Source organism: Bubalus bubalis, chromosome 2 (assembly GCF_019923935.1).
Source record: "Bubalus bubalis isolate 160015118507 breed Murrah chromosome 2, NDDB_SH_1, whole genome shotgun sequence".
Lineage (NCBI taxonomy): Eukaryota > Metazoa > Chordata > Mammalia > Artiodactyla > Bovidae > Bubalus > Bubalus bubalis.
This window is the reverse complement of record NC_059158.1, coordinates 88,803,964-88,825,859: the sequence shown is the minus strand read 5'-3', so window position 1 is coordinate 88,825,859 and position 21,896 is coordinate 88,803,964. Positions and strand designations below refer to the sequence as shown.

The window sequence follows — 21,896 nt, the reverse complement described above, 5'->3', positions numbered from 1 at the left end:
TTTTGGCCGAACAGTGCTGCATGAAGGATCTTAGTTCCCTGACCAGGGATCAAACCTGCAACCCTAGCAGCAGAAGCAGGGAGTCTTAATCATTAGACTACCAGGGAAATCCCCTACAGTATTCTTCTTTTAAAACAGATTTGATCCACAGTCTCTGTTACTTTGTCTTGCAGTATGTGACACTAACAACCCATAAAAGGAGAAATATATTATCCTATGACTTACAGGCTGCTTCCTCATTTTTTCAGATGCTCAAGATAGGCTTTGCTCCTTCCTATATCACTGTAATGGTTTTTTGTTAATAATAACCCTTTTCCCAGTGAAGTCCAGAAGTTGTTTCAACAATCACGTCATCATGGAAACCAGAAAAGGTAACAAACTCAGATACTAGATAGCCTTTTATTTCCACGTTTAATTTACTCAAAACTCACCATCATCAAGATAAGAAATGACTACATAGAAATTTTTAAGTTTTGTTCTAACACATCCCTTCAAGAAAATGTTGATCACAGTACTGCAAATAAGGGAAATGAAATGAATGTAATTATCTTAGGACAACAACAATGAAGTTAGGAAAAGTCTAATCACGGAAAATGAAGAATTTAAATGAAGACTTTCTTTTACATTTGAGTATGAATTTTTTAATTTTTCTTTTTCATATTCTCTACTCTTTGTGGAATTTTCTATTATAAGTGAAATTCAGTACTGATGTAATTTAAAGTAAGGGCTTATGTTTTTACTTTTTGCCCTTATGGATATTCCTATTATTGACAGTGCAGCCGGTCTGTCTGGCTGTCTTCATTTATCCAAAGGAACTAAAAGAAGTAAAAGTGTTTTCTGAGTCAGAGGCATCAAACCCCCTTGGAAAGCTAGTTCCTTACCACCAAATCTAAAAAAGGGAAACAGCAGTGATGTCCTCTCTTTGCTCAATGTTCTTAGCAATGTTCAATGCACTAGGTTTCAAGAAAAAACACTTATAAGAGCATAAGAAAAGAATGAGGGAGAAGAAAGAGGTTCTGGTTAATCTTAGATTAAGCACAATATTTGAGTAACTCTGACCAGAAAGGGCAGTTTTGTCAGTTTTAACCTTGCTTCCACAAACAACAACCCTATCATTGAAATGGATGATTTGAAACTGATTAACCCACCTTCTCCAGAGAAAGCCAAGCAGTCAATTTTGAAAGCAATGGAAAAGCAGGACCCCGTAACATTCTCTTTTCCTTCAAAGGTGACCCCAGTAATGTTGCACAACTACTCCACATGCCCAATAGACCTAGTTTGAATTAATTTGTCCCATAGGGGGCTCATGCTGTCCTGTTTTAGTTGGATACTTCTTCCAGATCCCTGAATATTCAGTTTATTCATCTTCTTGGTCTAATTCAAAGCTGTCTAAACCAAATAACCTTTTCTAATGATTCCAGACAAAAGTTATCTCTATCCTACTATGAGCTTTCACAAACTTTGTTCTATGGCTCACCAAAAGTATGCTTGAAGGCAGCATACAGTACAGAGATGATGAATGAAGGCAGCTGCCGTCCTTTTCCCAAATTATTAGTAGTAGAGGAATAAAAGTGCATCAAATGCCTGATTCTCCTGTAGTTGCAGGTACTGAGTCAATTCAGTTTTCACGTAAAGTCTAAATTTTCTACTGTTTTGTTGAGCTTCTAATATTTTTAAAAATGAATCCATTACCTCGCCTTTCTTTTTATCTAAATATAATTACCTGTTATATAATGAGAATCAGAAAAGGGAGACAAAATCCTAAACCTTCATTTTGGTGAAAATCTGAGGACTTCGCTCTATCTGATCTACCAAGAAGTGAAGAAGGAAGGGAAACTAAACTCATTTGAAATTTACTTCCTTTTACACTAACTCAGCTTACTCTTTGTTAGACTGTGAAAGAGCAGGGAAATAACTGAAAGGTCAATAGTCGAAAGGCAGAGAGAAAAAAAAGGCATAGAATAATTCACAACGTGATCAATGTAAACTCAAATAATGGCAAATTAACTATATAAAGTCATTATCCTACAAAATGCAAAACTGAAACTTAACACATCGTCCTTTAATAACCTTACAATTTATTATTTAGAAAAAAGTGCAGCCTACTATCAGCTAGATTAAATTTGGCCATATATTCTGTTATATTACCAACATATCCAGCCATTTGTGAAGGCAAGAAAGAGTAAAATGCACTCTTAGGATTGGTACTCAACCTTGAAGTGCTGAAAGCTACTTTATCATCTAGTGTGGGGACAAACACATGCAAGCACATGTGAATCTAAAACTGTGTTGTGTGGGAAGCTCAATATAATCACCACCACTGTAAATCACTCAGGTATCACTTATTTTAACATACACAAATCAAGGCAAAGCGCCCTGTGATTCCTACCAGGATATCTGAAATCACATTTAACGTTTTCTCCTCCTACAGTTCTCTTTGAAAGCTTGAGATACAGTGGTTTTCTTCTCTCTTTTCAGTCACTACTAGGCAGCACATGTAGGAAACTATTAAAGCTGGACTAGCTTACGCATGTCATTTCAATACTGTAATAGCACAGCTGTGCTTTATATTCCAGAAGTGACCTAAAGGCAGAAAAGAATCCTAAATTTTTTTAGAGTTAGCATTATTCTAATCCAATTATAATGTCTTGTTGATTTTCTTTTCTATCTTGCCTCATATCACTCAAAACTAAAAGTACTATCATTTTTCTACATATAAGATGAAACTGTTTTATAGGTTAATCACAACTTATTGTTTGCATTGTTTCTTAAAACTATACCTAACTAGTAAAATATAATTAATGATATTTTCATATCAAAGATAATTTGATTATTCATCTATGGACAAAATCATAAAACATACTGTCCAAAACATACAATGTCTGTATAATCTTTGTTTGGGGCCAAAATGAGACATATGATGAGTAATATACATTATTGACCTTTTACATTTAGTTCCTTCAAAGCTTCTTTACTTTATTCAGCATTTAGCTTAAATGAAATATTTAAAATTGAAGCTGTTCTATGTTGCAAACACAGCTAAAATGAAGAGCTGCTGTAGCAGCAGTGACCAGATTTTAAATGCAGGTAGATCAATAAAAAAAAAAAAAATATCCACTAAGCACAGGCTCCATGTGTGAGTGGAATGGTTTATAATAGCTTGCAAATGACTATGTGCTTGCTGTAACCAGCTGTTCTTAAATTATGAATATGCAACCAATTCATGTTAAAGCCAAATCCCAGCACTATTTCTACAGAGAAATCCCAGTAGTTTTGCTTGTTCTACATGTTAGCTCTGTTAAGGATACAAATAGCAGTAAGCTTCTGAACAAATAGGACCAAACTATTGGCATTTCATGCACTGGGTCCATTATCACAGCAGGGGATGTCAATCATTGGTACATTCCTATAACAGCTCAGGCAATATGACAATGATCTAGTAGGGAAAAAAATCAAAATCTCTGCAGTATACTCAAAGTCCTTCTGACAACCTAATGCTTTCTGACTTCAGCCAATCAGATTGTCAGACCTGACCTACAAGAAGACTTGCATCAAGCTTGAAACGTTTAAAAACATCAATCATAAAAACAAAGACAGGACATTGAATTATACAGTATTAACCTCCAGGGTTTGCATACAAAGACCTTAGATTTATTTATGTCCCAGCGAGTTAAGAGCTTCAGGACACCGTTCCTTACACCAAACTGACTGCCAATTTGATGAACCTTTCTGCCCTCAGCAGGAGTGCACCGTCTTTGATTAATGAGTGCATGCTTGTGGAAAAGTGTTAAGAGGAGAAAACAGAGGAAAAACACACAATTATGTCTACACATCACTAAAGTACAATAATCATCTATAAACAAAATGCTTCTTTTTTCTTACATACATAAGCATGTACACATGTATACACATAGTCAGTAAAGGTTCTGATCTATGTATTAGCTCCATTATTATTATCTCTAACATTTAATTTTCATTTGAAAGGCATTAAAAAACCAAACTACAAGCCAAATGTCATAAATTATAAATATAACTTTTTAAAGCATTAATTTTATTTTAAAAAAATTAAAAACACTATCTTACAGAGTAAATTTTTAAATATGTAAGATAAAACCAGTAGTTTCATCTTATGTTCTTAAGAGCCATTCATTTAAAAAAGTTCAGTGTTTAACTTAAAAATATCAGATCTCTTAAATATTTTACATCTCAGACTATAATGCCACAAATCATATCACATTTAAAACAGATTTAAAAGTCATGTAAATTCACTTTTGTTTAAGCTCCATATGTAATTGTAAATTAATCAAATATATTTATTGCTCATTATTCAAAGTTAACAGAGTCAACAAATAAACTTACAAAAAACTTTTTGACTCTTCTGTTTAGAACTGCTTTCCTTTAAGAAACCCAATGTGGAAAAATTCCTACTTAAATTTGAGATGCTTATTTGCACTACAATTAAAATTATATCATTTCTAAAAATGAGCTAAGCACTGATATTCCTTAAAAAAAGTTTAATTTAATATACAGCTCAATTTACCATTTAGAGTATATGAATATCTGACATGATACAAATATTTTATGAGTAAATATATTTCTTAAAATTTGAATCATAGGCTAAGGTAATAGAATAATTTTAAGAAACTGCATGATGATTATATCAAATGGTTATATAAAAGTAACTATTATTACCTGAGTATAAATTTTACCTTTAGTCTCAGTAATGTATGATCTATTTAAAAGAAAAGCATTTTCATAAACTTATGATTTCAGGAAATCATAATTCAGGAATCACTCAGCAGTGTATTTTAAGTGTTTAAATTTGTTTATATTGTCTAAGAAGTCCTTTTAATGGGATTTAACTCAGCAAATTATCTATTCTAATCATCAATTTCACATTTTAAGAATTTCTTTTAAAGGTAAACTATTTTAAGTATGTTACAAATGTCATGCTCTGAAAAGCTGTTAGTCTAAAGATTTTAAAATTAAAAATCAATAAATATTGGAACTAAAAAATATCTTTTAACATAGTGATAAGTTACATTTTATCCTTAAACTCATCATCCTTAAGTTTTTTACACAAATTTTTTAAAATTTGTTTTCTTCTGTTGAGATTATCACTCCTATTCTCCCCCTCTCCTATCTCCTCTCCCTCTGAAGAGAAAAAAAAAAAAGCAAGTAATTAGAAAAAGCTGAAAATGCCTTGGCACCAATGGGATGATCTGACACCATTTTAGTACCACGGTATGATAGTTGCAACTACCAATAAAAGTTACTAATAAAATAAAAATATAATTTCAAATTTTAAAATCTTAAATGATTGCTAGTCCATTACTGAATGTTATTTTACCTCCTCATAAAGGAAATTAAACCCTACATTGCCCTTTTTGTCAATAACTATTCTCTCTTCTGATTATCTTCTATAACAAAAGTTTAAAGAAATGTTTAATCAAACAAGTCAACAATTTAAAAGCACAGTATTTTTAAAGACTCATGATATAAAATATTTAATTAAATGGAATCAAAAATTTCTTAACCTCACAAGGTAATTAATCCCTCAGAATATCAAGTTAATTCAAAATCATTAAACCTTGATAAAATTATTTCCTACAGGGATCAAAATCACCACATCACTTTGTGCTAAATCCTATCTTCCTTTGATAGGTCTAACCAGGACTAGTTCAAAAACTCACGAACTACAGCTCAAAATCCTTCTTTGATAAATCTTTACACTTAAAAGTAATCAAGTTTTATCACATACTTTGACTAATTCAAGGGATAAGACAAAAAACTAAACTTTTGTGCAACTGTAATATCCTACATCTTGTATAGTAACACAAAAGTAGCAACAAAGACATTAACAATTGCAGTTCAAGCTGGGAGTGACTGTTCTGTTTCAATTCAATGACACCACTAATGGCTTCTTAGCAGTTCCATGAAATCAACCAGCTGTCAAGTTGATGCATCAGAAGGAACAGTTATGCACTCCCATAAGAAAAAGCAACACATCAGGATGTTTGGCAAAACATCTGCTCCTTTACACTGTAGTTCTATAATAAACATGCAAACAAAGAAATGGGAAAAAGGGCAACAGAATTAAAATTCCAAGGTTTCCATTACAGTCTCATATGCATTTTAAATAAATGGCTTACAAAAATAAAAACAAATTTCTGCCAAGTTGAATAAGTTATTTTAAATCTTTTGAAAATGCAAAATATTACTCAGATTCTTCTAGAAAGGCAAAACTACATATAAATTGTTCCATTTTTAAAACTGAGAGTAAACTATAGTTACCAAGTAAAATCTTATTTTACATACAAAACTCAAAAAGTATTACTAACATATGCCCTTCTTTCATTTAATGTGTTTAGTAACTTATGCTAATAGTATTCTAATAAATGCATTTTCAAGACTGAAGAGTCTAAAAATAATTGTTCAAGAGTGTTTGAAACAGTAAATGCTGCTACAGTTCAGCCCTAGTATAACAGATAACAGCAAATATACTATCCCCTGTATTTCAAAATATGTATATACTCCTATTTCTGTCCAAACCATTATATGAATACAACATTAAGTTCTTACAAATAATTCCCTATTTTAAAGCATATAATTTTATTTTCTTTAAAAAAAGAAAGAGAAAAACTCATCATCACAGGCTTTACATACTTTTACATTCACCATTTCAAACATCTATAAAATCTGCTTTTTTCTGTCTGAAACTTACAAGAGCCTCAATGTGTGGAAGTTATTGATTATGCAGCAGAGTGACAATATGTACAGTGTTTACAATAGGTGTGAGACATCAAACGTACTTAACTCCCATTTTCTTAAACTGCTTATCCTCTGTGCTTGCCATTTATAATCTGCCAAATCTTCTAGTCCTTTGTTGCATGTATAATTTAGAACCATCTGTTCTATGTGCTTTTAACTATTTAAACATTTTTCACCTACCTACGATTCACATAAATGTCAGACATTCAATTCAGTCAAGCTTTCTGTATTGCGTTTTACATAAAGCAAATCTCTAAATAAATAGCATAGCAGATAACACCAAATAAGACTGCTACAGCGATAGAAACATACCATATACAACCTAAGTTTTTATGTGCTAGACAAATCTTTCAATGTACTTGGAATTGTTTCTATTAGCTTTTTTTTGAGTTAATGGTAGTCAATGTTTTTCCCCAACCCAGAAGACAAAGAGAATGCAAATTAAATACAGACAGTTTCATGTCCTTGTTAGAAGAGAAGTAAATATGCTGACTGAAAATGACTACAGGAGATAGAATTCCACTTTCCCATTCAATTTGCATTGCCTCTTATTTATATACCAGTCAGTATATCATTAAGTTTGATCATGTGACCAACCTAACTTTAGTGAGGGGAAAAACTATTTTAGACAAGCAAATTAAAACACCACAAGTTTTTATTGTTTATCTTTTCATAATGGCTGACAAAAGAGCATATAACTTGAAATTATAAAATATATTTTAAAATCAATGTTGCCTTTTAAACGCTAACTATATTTTCACCAATCATTTTACTTAATATCTGCTACTATATTTTTAAAGTATCCAGTATCTCCAGCTTTTTTTGAAAACTGTACCTTCAAAATGCAAAGAAATATGTAAAAAAACAGAACAGTTAATTACAAGAAGTGATCTAGGTCATCTAAAATAAGTATACATAAATATTAACCAAGCTGATTAAAGAAAAATCCACAGGAATGGAGTAAATAAAAAAGGAAACATGCAAATATTCAAATGCTTTAAAGTATAAAAAACATATACACAAAAGCCTGCTAAATACCAAAGACCACTGTTTCCACTATTTTTTCGCACAGTTTTCCACCTGTTACCAAAACATAAAATGTGCAGACACCGAGGGCTCATTTTGAGAGCAGGACACAAAAATAAGCAGAACAGCTTATCCTTAACCTGTAAGTTACATGGTCCTTCACATGGTCGCTTAAAACAGGGAAAAAATTAAGCGAAAATTTTACTCCTGGTAAAATTTCTTCATAAAGTTTACATGACGTCACCGGGACCCCTGAACATTCCCTAAACTTTGAATCTTAACCAGACACACCTTTTGACTTTCTGAGGTTTCTTCCCAGTCTTTGAAAAATAAAAATTAAAAAGAGAGAGAGAGACTTGGGAATAAAAATTGCCCAAGATGGCGAAACGCTTGTTGTTTAGAGGGCAGAGGGAAAAAAAATGGAGGATATTGTAATATACACAAAGGGATAAATTTCAGCAACTCGGCCAAGGACTGCAGCTGCTTCTCTCTTTATAAGGAAGCAACACACAAAAGATAAATACAGAAGGAGAGAAAAGAAGGGAAAATCTCCCAAACAGCAGGGCCAGTTCTGACTCTCCAAACATGTCCTTCCTTTCCCAAGTCCCATTTCTGGGGTTCGTGGAATTACTCTAAGAGAAGAGGAGCCGCGAATGGGAAGGGAGCGGGGGAAGGGGAGCAAAAAGATTAAAAGAGCGAAGAAGAGTTGAGAACAGGAGGCAGCACCCGGGGAAGAACTGCTAGGAGACGGACATTACTGTAGGAAAAGCTATGCTCCTCTAATCTCTACGTACTGAAACAGACTTTCCAGGTATCCAGATCTTTTCCCAGTTCCACCTGCCCCTACTCCCACCCCACCCCACCCAGCTCACTTTCTGTAAACTCCCAAGCCCCAAGCTACTCGGGGAGAGAGAGCAAAAGAGACCAGAATTGGGGGGTGGGGGGTGGCAGGCGCAGCTTATCAGTCCTACAGGGAAGAGGGGGCGGAGGCAGAAAAGGGCAGCAGTAGGCGGACTGGGGGGGTGGGGGGGTAATCTTGAAACTACCCCGGCTGGGATGGGGGGAGCAGCGGTTATTCCCGGGTAGGAACGGCGATCTCAACCGTGCCAGAGGTGATTTTTTGAGAAGCCAAACTGTTGGCGGCGACCTGAGCGCTGGAAGCCGCAGGGAGGAAAAAGGACACGCGAAGCGCCGGCGGCCGAGCAGGGAGGCCGGCACAAAGGAGGCGGACTCGCGGCGGCAGCGTCTGCCCACGCCGGGGGAGGCACGGCCCGCGGCCCTGCTAGACCGAAGTCCCGCACTGGCGGCTACGAATAAAGTTTACGTTCTCCTGAGACCGCACTCCCCACTTCCCACCCAGGACCGCGCATCTCCGCGTCCTCCTCCCCCAAACTGCAATCGGGACCCCGAGCACCACCCCAGCCTTCCAGCCAGCACAACAAAGAGACACACCGACCGGCGAGGGTAAACAGCCGCGGCCGGGCGGGCAGGGCGGGCAGGGCAAGCGCTTCCAGATAAGCAACTCCGGAGTCTAACCCACTCGCAGGAGCGCAGTTTCTTCTCTTTTTCGGTTTCAAACGGCTTTACAATATTTGGAATTTTCATCTTCACCCGCACCCCTCACACCCGAGGATTTTAAACTCACCTTTACTTTCGAACTGAGAGTTGCGGTGGATGGGATTTTTGCCTTCCCCAGATGGTTAAAGGTTACGATTTTTGTTTTGGAAACCCCACCACCTCCTTATTTCTATTATTATTTTTGCAAGAAAAGTATAAGGAGAGTTGGAGTGGAGGTGAGATTTGTGATCGGCAAAGCCCTGGACGCCCTCCTTCTCCGTCTTCCGCCTCTCTCTCTCTGATTAGTTCCTATCCAGCAGCAGATTGAAGCAGGAGATGATTCTTCTCAAGGTTTGTTCAGCAGCTTCACTTCTAGGCGAAGGCTTCATGAACCAAGTGACGTCAACCAACAAGGCTTCTCTCTCTCTCCTCTCTCTAACAATGAAAGTTGCTGTTAACAAGGGAAAAAAGAGAGAGAATTGTTTATACCATTTCAGTTCCAATAATAAATGACCCATCAGCTCCTAAAGTAGCCAAGGGAGGGGAGGGGGTGGCTTCTTCCTCCAAAGAATCCTGTAGCTTTGAGTTTGCACCGATTCTTCTTCCAGGAAAAAGTTAAGGAACTCTCATGTTTTGTTTTACTTTTAAAAGTAGAGAAGACAGAAAATAGGATTGAAAACGTAATTTTTTAAAAAAAGTACACGGGCGAATAGGGAGCATAGATTAACAATGTTCACCTAAACTTTGTAAACTCAGAATTTGGTTAAAATCTAAAAGTCAACTAAATGTAATATGTTTGGAACTCAAAATAAAAAGCAGGACGCAAAATGGTCCCAGGATAAAATGCTACTTCCCTAACCCGGGAAGGTTAAGCTGCTGTAATGTTTATGCACTGAGTTAAAATTTAAATAAAACGTTAAAATAATAAGTCGTTTTAAAGTTATACGTTAAAACTTCAAAAGGTAACCTCAATAGTCCCCCCTACACACACACTTGTGAGAAGGCAAAAAAGGTGGGGAGAGGATAGCTAATTGTAGGAATTAGAACACTTAAAATACCAAGTTAAGACTAGGTAACCTATTGCTCCATCTTTAAATTACACACGAGGTATGCTATTTGTCTACCCCACAATTTCTTCTAACTTCCTATTTTTACCCTTCCATTTTCCTCCACCAATTTCAACATCCTGAAACCAATAAAGTTGAACTAAAGGTGAAGTACACCCCATCCCCTCCTACAGCACACCACCCTATAGTTTCCTAAAAAAAAATTTTTTTAAAGGCCTTATCCTTAGTAATGCTTTATTACCAAAGAAGATAAATAATTTTTTTTTTCATTGAGGTAGTGTTTTTCCCCTGGAACACATTAAAAGTCCCAAAAGTTCATATAACTAAAAACTGCGTAATTTAATTTTCAGGATGAATAGTAAGTGAAAGGCAACCTATAGAAAAATAATTTGACCATATATGTGTATTTTGTACATGCATATGTGGATAAATGTATCTTAAAAGATGCTATTGTTTTATGTTTCCTCTTCAGCCACTGGCTGTGATTTTAATTGTGCTGGAGGATCTTCATTAGTATTAACACATGGGGAGATTTCACAAAGCTGCTTCATTAGGAAAAAAAAAAAAGCTTGGCAGACTAGGTCTTTTTGCATGCACTGAGAATGTCAGCCTTACCTCGGTCATTTGTAACATAATAAGTGCAAGTACAATGATTGCAATGCAGGAGCACTGGGGGAAGGGCAGAAATACTGCCTGTCTAATAGGGATATCTGAAAAGAAGGCTGCTCATTACATAGTAAAATGTATGCTAAAAATTAGTGAAGATGATGTCTCAGGAGACTGATGCTAAATAAATTAATGTGCTGATATGTTTTTAATTATTATTTTTGTAATAGTTTATTTCATTCTCAGGATTCACATTGAGCAGCAAAGCTGTGCTAGCACTTATTGATTTTTTTTCCCTGCCACATTCCCGGAATACAGATTTTAATCATTTCACTACACCACACTCAGTAATTTCATTAAAAACTGGAACCTTCCATCCCCAGAAAACCATTTAATTTCAATGACATACAATTCTGGTCTTAGCAGAAAACTGTCTCCACAGTAAAAGCTGGCCTAAGGTTCAAATGCATAATTTAATCCTGAGTTTTCCATGCTCTGCATTCCTTTGAAGCTATAATTTGAGTAACTACCTAATAACTGTAATAAGGATAATAATTTCCTTATAATATATTATTAACTCATATTTAATTAACTCAAAGGCCAGGTTCTGTACATGTATGACTGGGTCAACAGTTCCACAATATCAAAATTTACTAATAATGTTAAAGGAAACTACAGATTCCAGTATAAGTGTGGAAAGCTAGCATTTAGATATTACTTCAGCAAAGTAACATGTAAAAAATATGATGCATTTTATATAATAGGGGTCATTACTTATAACAGTATTTTTAAATATTTGGAAGTAAACAGGACAATTCACTGGTATTTCTGTGTGTAAATAAAGTATTTTAATACTAATATTTCAACAATCCATTTCAGACATTTTGTCTAATCATTAGCATTACTGCTGAAAATATTCAATTTTGGAAGGATAAAAAGAAATAGCTAGATTCAAATTGTTTGAATTTTCATATAAGAATTCTCTTAAAACATTTCTCTGGAAATAAAGTTGTGGCACACTTGAATAACTTAGATAACTAAGAATATATCTTTTACTTAAATACTTTTAAAATAGACTGCAAAGCATAATTCAAAGTTTGGTTCCAGTAAAATGCTGAAATAATAATACTGGCTTTGAAGATGGCACACTGGCTTTCCAGACAATGTTTCATAAGAATATGTAATTTATATTGCCTAGTTTTTACAAAAAAGCACCTGTGGGGAAAACTGTTTAACATAAGAAAACTTATTTAGTAATTAAAATTTTTAATATATGCCTAATCAATAGAAAAAATGGTACACAGATAATGCAAGTGACTAACTTACATATATATGTATAATTTCAAGTTGAAGCCATATATAACACAAAGTTTTTTTTCTCTTGGTTGAATAATGAAGTAACTTAAAGAGTGTCATCAAATGTTGAAATAAAGGGTAAATGTGGTAATAATAAAGAATTTGATTTTGGTGTGTTTAAGACATTTAAAAACTGTATTTTTATTATCATCAAGGGCTCTTTACATAGTTTGAAAGATATTTTTTAAATACAGTTGACAAGTGAAAAACTCATAGATTGATATAATAAAATGAATTTACGTATTTTAATAACTTCTATTTTTATATTAAAATATGTTTAAAATAATTTGGTGTTATTTGGTAATTCAAATATATTATTATCCAATTTAATCTATACCTTTAAGACTGATTTTTAAAATAATGAAATATTAAAAATTTTAAACTGGATTACTCTAGTATTTGATACCTGCTTACTAGGAAGTTATGGTTAAATTATTTTTAAATATGATTCTTTCCCTTTTCCATGTTATCACATTTGATTATTTCAAAGATGACAACATAGTCATAGAGTTGGGGGGTGGAGAAAAAATAATTATAAGTTATAAAATAATTTGGCTCCCAGAGCACTTAGTCTTCTACTTAAGTTCATCATTTAAATTAGTACTTGATCATGTACAGAATTATAAAAGAATGATCAAATAGATCTTTTCCAATATAAGTAAAATCCTATATGTGATATACACCTAGACTAATTATTCATACCAATAATTATTCTAAATTAGTACCATAAAATAATTATTCTACCTCTATAGACTAAACTGTACTTTTTTTTATAAAGCATTATCTATTCTTAGGACCAAGACAGAACTTCATAAACAGGAAGAGATAAAGATGGACAGGTATCCTATTGTCGGTTCGGTTACATGGACCTTCAGAGAGTAAGGAACTGTCATGTGCAGAGAACAAAGTCTAGGCTGACTACAAACTACAAAAAGCCAAACGAATGAGAGATCTTAATAGTAGAACCACCTGGCCACTGTCATGTCTTGTTTCTGTTTCAATCAGTACAGACTAATGAAGCTTTATTTGTTTTCATTCACTGAACAAACATTTGAGTGCTTGCTATATGCTATGCACTCTGCTAGAGGCTGGAAAACACATGAAAGCTCACATTCTAGTTGATGTTGAAAGTGTGAAATTTCTGGGAGATCAGAGACTTACAAAAATCACATTATAAAGATACAAATAATAAAGTTTTGCTAGAATAAAGAGGATGGATCTACTAATTCTGACTAAGAGTCTATATAAAAGCTTTATCAAAGAAAGGCCATTTGAACTGCATCTCAAATACCGAGAGCTTACCAGGCAAAGAAGACAGGAGCAAATTCTAAGTGAAAGAAAGAAACCATAAATTTAAATTATAAAAGCTACCAGGTCTGATGTCCATCCAGTAGTCAGAAATTCAGTGTAACAGGAATACTCAGTATGAGTTGTAGAGTAACAGGGAATAAGGAGGAAAACCAGGGACAAGGCCTTATGTCCCTTGGTTGAATTTATCCTGAAAGCCAACAAAGGTCAGCAAAGAAGTAACATGATCAACATTATTTTTAGGAAAAAATTAACTGTATAGATAGTGCAGATGATAGACTATATTATGAAGAGTTATCTTAAGAGACCATGAGAAAACGGTAAAAGACAGTGGTACTGGAGGTTTAAAGCAAAGTAAAATGTAGATTTTGTGACAAACTGAGTTAAAAGGAAGGATCAAAGGAAAACTAAATTTCTGGCTTAGGGAACTGGGCAAATGCTGCAGTCATTTAGTCAGGTCCAGAATACAGAATACATAAGGGAAAACAAATCATAAGGTGATCTGGAATTAGAACTTGAATTTATGCTATATAGGTCATTCTTAAATGGGATTATTAAAATCAACTGAACAGTTTTTTCAAAATGTGCATACCCAGGCTCAATATCTAGAGACTCACTACGTCTGGGTGGGGTCAAGTGTTTATTTTCCTTTAAAAAAAAAAACTCTTGATAGTGCTTCCAATAAACACTGCTGATTCAGAACACTGTTACAGAACTTCCCTGGCAGTCCAGTGGTTAAGACCATGTTTCCACCATAAGGGGCTCAGGTTCCTCCTGGTGGAGGTGCTAAGATCTTGCAAGCCAGGCAGCCAAAAAAAAAAAAAGAATGCTGCTACCAGCATAAATTGATTATAAAATTCATTTGGAATTAAAAAAAAAAAAAAAAAACAAGAAAAGCCTAGAAAACCTTGAAAAAGAACATTGAGAGTGGAGGGGGGTGTCATATCAGATATTAAATATGCTATAAAGGCTTAATAATTTAATGGTAGCATTGGCACATGAAAAAAAAAAGACTAATAAAATAGAAAGTTGAGAAATTACCCAAGTGCATATATATGGAAATTTAACATAGATAAAAGCTGTATCTCAAAGCAGTAAAGAAAAGATGGACTCTTTCATAAGTGGTGTTGAGATAACTGAGTAGTCATAAGGAAAAAGATGAATTTGGATCTGTTCCAAGAATAAATTTCAAAAAGATCAGATATTTAAATATAAACATTTGAACCATTCAAGTACTAGGAGAAATTACAAGTCAATTCCTCTGTAAGTGAAGAATAGGGAAAATGTTCCTGGCAATGGTCAAAACTGGATGAAGTGAAAATATGAAAAACATTGTAACATAGACAATTTAATAACCCTACATATAAAGAGTATCCAAAAATGAATAAAACACCAACACCCTGAGAGAAAAATGGCAAGAGATATGAACAGACATTTCACAGAAAAAGAAATGCAAATGCCCCTTAAATAGAAACATTCTCAACCTTCTTCATAAGAGAAATGCAAATTAAAATCACTGATATACTGTGTCTCACCCAACAAATTGGCAAAAATTCAAAAATTTCACAGCACAGCCTGTTAGTAAGGCAGTTGTGGGGAAAAGGAACACTCTCAAATATTGCTTGTTAAACTGAAAAACAGAAAAAGCCCAACAAGAGAGATGTTCATGGAATCTAGCAAAGTTACATATACATTTTATTTTTTGTCTGGCAAATCCCACTTCCAAGAATCTGACCAAAAAAGAAGTTATTCATTGAAGCATTGTTTCCTATAGCAAAAGTTTCTATGAAAATTAATACAGAAGCCTCAGTAAAATGTAGTCTGAAGGTCAAAAGAAGGAGCTGTCATGTCACCCATGTTCCAGTTAAAGTCCACACAGATCCCAACAGAAAGAGACACCATGCATCTCCAGCTGGAAGTAATATGTTTTTACTACAAATGCCAGCAAGAAGAAGACATCTCTTCCTTCCTGGCAACAGCTCAGCCAATGGGACTGTCACAACTCAGTCAATTAAGAGCTGTTACACTTTGCACTCTCGGTTTCCTCAATGGACTTTTTATCAACATCTCTCCTGACTCCCCCATCTCCTCTATAAGAATTTTCTTTCCTTTGCTTTATTGAACTTGATTGTGGTTCTTCACACAGTTGCATCTCCCAAACTGCAATTCTGTGTTGCTCCCTAAGAAACCCCATTTTGCTGGTAAAATAACTGGTTTTTCATTGTTTTAGGCTAACATATGGAAATAACCCACAAGTCCATCATAGTGAAATGGCTGAATAATTATTATACATACATGCAGTGAGGTACTATGCAAGTTTTAAAAGGGAATAAAGAATATATGCAATATAAAGTAATTCACTGTCAACTCCAGTATATATTGTTGAGTAAAAATATCAAAGTGGGAAAAAGCATCTATGGCATATTACCATTCATCTATCTCACTTTTTTAATTAAATGAAAAGTCAAAACCTTAAAACACAGTGTTAGTGGCTCAGACGTGTCCAACTCTTTGTGACTCCATGGACTGTAGCCTGCAAGGCTCCTCTGTCTATGGAATTCTCCAGGCAAGAGTACTGGAGTGGGTTGCCATTCCCTTCTCCAGGTTATCTTCCCAACCCCAGGGATCAAACCCAGGTCTCCTAAATTGTAGGCAGATTCTTTACCACCTGAGCCAACAGGGAAGCCCTTAAAAATGGTTACCTGTAAAAAAGAAGGGAACAGAGGAGCAAAGATGGAATAACAGGAAGTTTTCTCATAAAAATGTGACTTCAGAAACATAGAATATATATAAATATAATTTACAAATTATAAAACAAAAATACATTAAAATTTTAAAATGATCCCATCTAAATGAAATAAGTGAACTTAATTATATATGGAATTGGTGGCATAACCATACAGAGAATATTCTAAGTGACATTAAACATAGTAGTTTTTTATCTTCTTTTTTGGCCACACCATGCAGCATGTGTGGAGAAGGCGATGGCACCCTACTCCAGTACTCTTGCCTGGCAAATCCCATGGACAGAGGAGCCTGGTAGGCTGCAGTCCATGGGGTCGCTAGGAGTCGGACACAACTGAGCGACTTCACTTTCACTTTTCACCTTCATGCATTGGAGAAGGAAATAGCAACCCACTCCAGTATTCTTGCCTGGAGAATCCCAAGGGACAGGGGAGCCTGGTGGGCTGCTGTCTATGGGGTCGCACAGAGTCAGATACAAAGTGACTTAGCAGCAGCAGCAGCAGCATGCAGCATGTGAGACCTTAGTTCCCTGGCCAAGGACTGAACTTGCATCCCTTGCATTGGAAGCACAGAGTCTTAACCAGTAGACCACCATGGAAGTCCCAGGAATTTTTAAAAACCATGTTCAAACACTTAACAGTACTTTCCTCATACAATTTAAACTAAGAAATAAACTTTAAAGCAGCAACAACAAAACAAGAACTTAAATTGTTATCATCAGCCACAGTTTTGTGATATTAATTGGTGGTGTTATTGTAATTAGGGGCTTCTTAGGTGGCTCAAGTGGTAAAGAATTCTAAAATACAGGAGCCACAGCAGACACAGGTTCAGTCTCCTGCGTCTACAGCAAGATCCCCTGAAGGAAGAAATGGCAACCCACTCCATTTTTCTTGCCAGGATAATCCCAGGGATGGAGGAGCCTGGTGGACTACAGTCCATGGGGTCACAAAGAGTTGGACATGACTAAAGCAACTGAGCACGCACACACAAGCACATTATTGTAATTATATTGCATGCATAGTCTGAGAAAAAGCAAATGGATAATTAAGTTGGTGTTTTGGGTGTGGGACAAAAAAGGACAGATGTAAAATCAGTGAGTTACATAAAAATTATGTGATCATGAATTTGAACTGGATATATCAGAATAAACTATAATATTTTACATTTAAAAATATATGTATTTCTTAGTTCTGCCCACTGTAAAGGCCTAAAAACAGGGACTATGCAGTAGCAACAAGCACATACTTTTGTATCCAATTATTGACAGTAAACAACATTTGCCCCTGAAACAGATCCCTAGAAGCAAAGGCTGATTCTAGTTTGGGGATAGGAAATGTTCAAGGTAAGCCTAAAATATCCTATCATACTATTAATCATGAAAACTATCAAAGATTACTGGGGTAATGTAAAAGGACTTGAGAATAAATGTGAAAAAGCCAACTTGAATTGGTTCCCACTGGCCAAAGATGAGACAATTTAAGCTTCTTAAGAATAACTAAAATGGATTGCAACGTAACATACAACTTAATACATAATTTCATAATGATACTTTAAAAAAACTCATTATTCACCTTTGAAGAATGCTAGAGAACCAACTCATTATTTTGAAAACTGGTAAATAAAGGAAACAATTTAAGTCTTTATTCAACATTTCATACCAAATGTACCTTTCAGTTCAGTTCAGTTCAGTCACTCAGTCATGTCTGACTCTTTGCGATCCCATGAATTGCAGCAAGCCAGGCCTCCCTGTCCATCACCAACTCCTGGAGTTCACTCAGACTCATGTCCATCGAGTCAGTGATGCCATCCAGCCATCTCATCCTCTGTCGTCCCCTTCTCCTCCTGCACCAGCATCAGAGTCTTTTCCAATGAGTCAACTTCTTTGCATGAGGTGGCCAAAGTATCGGAGTTTCAGCTTTAGCATCATTCCTTCCAGAGAACACCGAGGACTGATCTCCTTTAGAATGGACAGGTTGGATCTCCTTGCAGTCCAAGGGACTCTCAAGAGTCTTCTCCAACACCACAGTTCAAAAGCATCCATTCTTAGGCGCTCAGCTTTCTTCACAGTCCAACTCTCACATCCATACATAACTACTGGAAAACCATAGCCTTGACTAGACGGACCTTTGTTGGCAAAGTAATGTCTCTGCTTTTCAATATGCTATCTAGCTTGGTTCCTTCCAAGGAGTAAGCGTCTTTTAATTTCATGACTGCAATCACCATTTGCAGTGATTTTGGAACCCCCAAAAATAAAAGTCTGCCGCTGTTTCCACTGTTTCCCCATCTATTTCCCATGAAGTGATGGGACCGGATGCCATGATCTTCATTTTCTGAATGTTGCACTTTAAGCCAACTTTTTCAGTCTCCTCTTTCACTTGCATCAAGAGGCTTTTTAGTTCCTCTTCACTTTCTGCCATAAGGGTGGTGTCATCTGCATATCTGAGGTTATTGATATTTCTCCCTGAAATCTTGATTCCAGCCTGTGCTTGTTCCAGCCCAGCGTTTCTCATGATGTAGTCTGCATATAAGTTAAATAAGCAGGGTGACAATATACAGCCTTGACGAACTCCTTTTCCTATTTGGAACCAGTGTGTTGTTCCATGTCCAGTTCTAACTGTTGCTTCCTGACCTGCATATATGTTTCTCAAGAGGCAGGACAGGTGGTCTGGTATTCCCATCTCTTTCAGAATTTTCCACAGTTTATTGTGATCCACACAGTCAAAGGCTTTGGCATAGTCAATAAAGCAGAGGTAGATGTTTTTCTGTAACTCTCTTCATTTTTCCATGATCCAGTGGATGTTGGCAATTTGATCTCTGGTTCCTCTGCCTTTTCCAAAACCAGCTTGAACATTTGGAAGTTCATAATTCACGTATTGCTGAAGCCTGGCTTGGAGAATTTTGAGCATTACTTTACTAGAGTGTGAGATGAGTGCAATTGTGTAGTAGTTTGAGCATTCTTTGGCATTGCCTTTCTTTGGGATTGGAATGAAAACTGACCTTTTCCAGTCCTGTGGCCACTGCTGAGTTTTCCAAATGTACATTAGGAAACCTAATTTGAAATTGTGTTTGTATGTATTCATATATATGTATAAAGGTGTGTATATGTATATATATATATGTACGTGTGTACATACATATATGTAACAAGATTTGAACATAAGATTTAACATTTTTTTAAATGAAATGTTATTTGCCTGTACTAACAGATATTGTGATCAAGCATATGATCTACCTGTGAGTTTCAAGGAAAATGAAACAAAGAGGGTTCAGGATACTATTGTCTGGTAAATAAGAAAATAAGCAATTCATTAAGACAAACTTAAAACCTTGGAGTAAAATATCGAAGTTTGAACCCAATCTTATAGCCAATGCATAAACATCATCTGTATGGTCTTTCTCATAGTAATACTCTGTAAAAGCCAAGGGCATGGATGACTATAATTAAGTTCACTGCATTAAATAATTAACAAGTCAGTCATATAAGGCTATGTAGGTTATGCATGGGATCACTACAGGGGCAGCAGCATAATGAATCGAAATCATACAACCACATGTAGTCAAAAGTTAAATCTTTAGGAATTTTGCAAGCTACTTTTTAAGGATGAGATGGTTAGATAACATCACTGACTCAATGGAGAAGAGTTTGAGCAAACTCCAGGAGACAGTGAAGGACAGGGAAGCCTGGCATGCTGCAGTCCGTGGAGTCACAAAGAGTCAGTCAAGACTTAGCGACTGAACAACTTTTTAAGCATAGCTATTACTAAAAAGTAATATCTTCAAACATATTAAAAACAAATACAACTCATCACTTATTTTATTATGCTTTACTAGTATTGATGTCCTCAAGGTTATTCATGCCAACTGTAATACGCAGAAAAAATGATACAATGGTGTGTCACTGCCCATCTCTTCCCAACTCTATTACCAGTGACGTCACATTGGTAGCTTGAAATAGACCACCGTGGAAATGTTTACAATCTAGAAATCAGCAAACACTACAAATCAGGGCATAAGCTTAATGTTTTATTAATAGTGTAGACTTTAAAAAGTAGTTTTTAAAAAGTTAATAAAATTAAATTTAAATTATAACACTGAAATAGCACAAAAATGGAGAAATAATTTTATAAACCATTTTAAAACTATTAACAAATTGTGAGAAGTCACATCATTGATGAAAAAAGTAAGGACTGTTTCATTTTCATCTTACTCTTAGACAAAAATATCAATGACTATGTATGTTAGCACTACATTCTTCAACAACTGCACAACTATAGGCTGATTACAAATAGGGCTACAGAAACAAGAATTTGGTAAAAATCAACCAAAGCATTCTGTAAGAATCAATTGGCTATACAGATTTTACAATACAGTATTGTATATGCTATTCTTTGTAAGTTGTATATATTTTTACATCCAGAAAGATTTACCAGTACACCTTTGTTGGGGAGGACCACAGTCACTAGACCTTGAGGAGCGCTCCGTCCAACTGAGAAATGAGAATACTCCAAAATACCTGGAACAACGTGTTAAATACTCTAACAGAGGTATTGAAAGTGAAAGGAGGACACATTGCATGCGCCTGTGTGCTAAAGGGCTTCAGTTATGTCCAGCTCTTTGTGACTCTATGGACTGTACCCTGCCGGGCTTCTCTGTTAGAAGTGGTTATTTTTTTCTGGTCAAGATAGGGGAAGGAAAATGCATATCCTGACTTGTGAAAGAATCCATCTCATAGTAATAAAAGCTTCTTTGCATTATAGTCTGTCCTTATGTATTATTTTCAGCACTAAACTCTGTAATAATTTAGCTCTGAAAGGCAGTTTTTAAGCTCTACAAGGTACTGATACATGCCTTGGGGCAAGCCATCTGAAATCACAGAAACAGTATTTTTTAGGGTCATGAAAGTTATTTTATTTTATTTTTATCCATATGCCCTGTGGGATCTTAGTTTCACAACCAGGGACTGAACCTGGGTCAGGCAGTGAAAGCATCAGTCCTAACCACTGGACAGCCAGGGTATTCCCATGAAGAAATATTTTAATCTCATATCTGATTTCAAAAATTCACGACTACCTGCCCTCTTGACAGCTAGCCTGTTTCAGGTCGAAAAACAAGTTTTCTATTTCACAGCATTTTGAAGAATATATACTCAAGGACCAAAATTCAGTCATAAGCACAATTTTCATGATTTCCTTTAAAAACTGAATCAAGATCAAAGTCCATATTGTTTATAGACAATTGTGCTCTGGGAATAATGTACTATGAGAATTAATATTCAACAGTCAACTCTAACTTTTAGTGTAGTTATGTTTCTGTATTCTGCTTGTACTCTGTCAACACTGAATCCAACAAACCTTTTCCAGAAAAATCTCTGGTTCAAAAAATAATCATAAAGCAAATTTTAAAAATGTCTTCCCCTTTAAGCATGAATAGTTAGTGACTAAAAATAAAAACAAACAAGTT

General features: G+C 35.3%; 1 protein-coding gene across 1 annotated transcript in view; it reads right to left on the bottom strand.

Moving 5' to 3' along the window:
• The window catches only part of BAZ2B (bromodomain adjacent to zinc finger domain 2B), a 416,357-nt gene that overhangs the window by 314,673 nt on the left and 79,788 nt on the right, over positions 1 to 21,896 (bottom strand). Inside the window, exon 2 of the mRNA XM_025261158.3 lies at positions 9,443 to 9,805. The gene's annotated coding sequence lies outside the window, so the exon portion shown is untranslated. The remainder of the gene's footprint in view (positions 1 to 9,442; positions 9,806 to 21,896) is intronic.